The 1,272-nt window shown below is 42.1% G+C and overlaps 1 protein-coding gene across 1 annotated transcript in view; it reads right to left on the bottom strand.

The window, feature by feature from the left end:
- Positions 1 to 1,272, bottom strand: part of rragd (ras-related GTP binding D) — a 32,725-nt gene that overhangs the window by 17,266 nt on the left and 14,187 nt on the right. The gene's annotated exons all lie outside the window — the stretch shown is intronic.

The following is a 1,272-nucleotide window of genomic DNA, read 5'->3' as shown; positions in this document are numbered from 1 at the left end:
TATATATATATATATATATATATATATATATAAACAGTATATAAATAAAAGACATATCCTGGTGAGCCAAAGATACAGACACTGCCTTTTGAAGTGAGGACCAGTAACACACAAGATCCCAAAGCAGGCATCCAAATTCCCTCTATTGCTTGTGTGTGTGTTTTTGTTTTGCACCATGGCACATCTGACATATGCCAGGGGTGTGGTACGACCCTGTGACAGGTCTTACACACAGCAGAAGGTTTCCTGACTTTACACCTTGATGAAAGTTGTTCACAGACCTGGATTAGGACGTAATTATGCTCCCAGCTGGAGTGCTAATTGAGGCGAGAATGGGAATCTGCTGGGGGATAGAGAGCGTGTGCTCTGGGCTTAACATCCCATTTAGCTCTGTTATACTACAATAATCAGTATGCAAATTCACTCTGAACTCACAGACCACCATGCAAGCTTCACCTTGACGAGGACAATGATATCACATCCAACAGCTACTACCACATCTCAAGGCTCTGATCCTTTAAGCTCTAAATTAGAGCCCGACCGATTGGTCGATATAGGCATCTATCTATCTATCTACCGGTATCGGGATTTATACTTTAAATATGCATTCATCAGAATCATTTATAATGACAAATAAGGATTCTGATGACTTAATATTTAAAAGATAAAACGGACTGTCAACCATGTTATGAGCGTTGGCGTTGCATAGTCTGTCCACCAGAGGACGCTCTACAACGTCCCTGTTAGTGATGGCGTTGCATAGTCTGTCCACCAGAGGACGCTCTACAACGTCCCTGTTAGTGATGGCGTTGCATAGTCTGTCCACCAGAGGACGCTCTACAACGGCCCTGTTAGTGATGGCGTTGCATAGTCTGTCCACCAGAGGACGCTCTACAACGTCCCTGTTAGTGATGGCGTTGCATAGTCTGTCCACCAGAGGACGCTCTAGTCTACAACGTCCCTGTTGGCAACACTGATTTTTTATTTTTGTTAATGTCTTTTTGTTCAAAGGACTTTAAGTTTCATATCTTAAGTTTGGATTTTTATGAAAAGGAAGAAGAGTATAGCGGACAGATGTCAAGGGTCATCAAAAATCTCCAAAAGTCATCAAAAAGTTCACATTAATCCTGAAGCCTCACACACGGATTCTGATGTAACCCTGTTGTTAAAATCGATTCTTAAAAGACTTTCCAACCATGAATTCCATTCGTTTGACATTTAATAATAATGATAATAATGTCAGAGTGAAGGGGTTGGGGGGGGGGGGGGGGG

The sequence above is a fragment of the Etheostoma spectabile genome, chromosome 20 (genome assembly GCF_008692095.1).
Source record: "Etheostoma spectabile isolate EspeVRDwgs_2016 chromosome 20, UIUC_Espe_1.0, whole genome shotgun sequence".
Lineage (NCBI taxonomy): Eukaryota > Metazoa > Chordata > Actinopteri > Perciformes > Percidae > Etheostoma > Etheostoma spectabile.
Note: the sequence above shows the minus strand (reverse complement) of the source record. Positions and strands in the feature narration are given on the sequence as shown.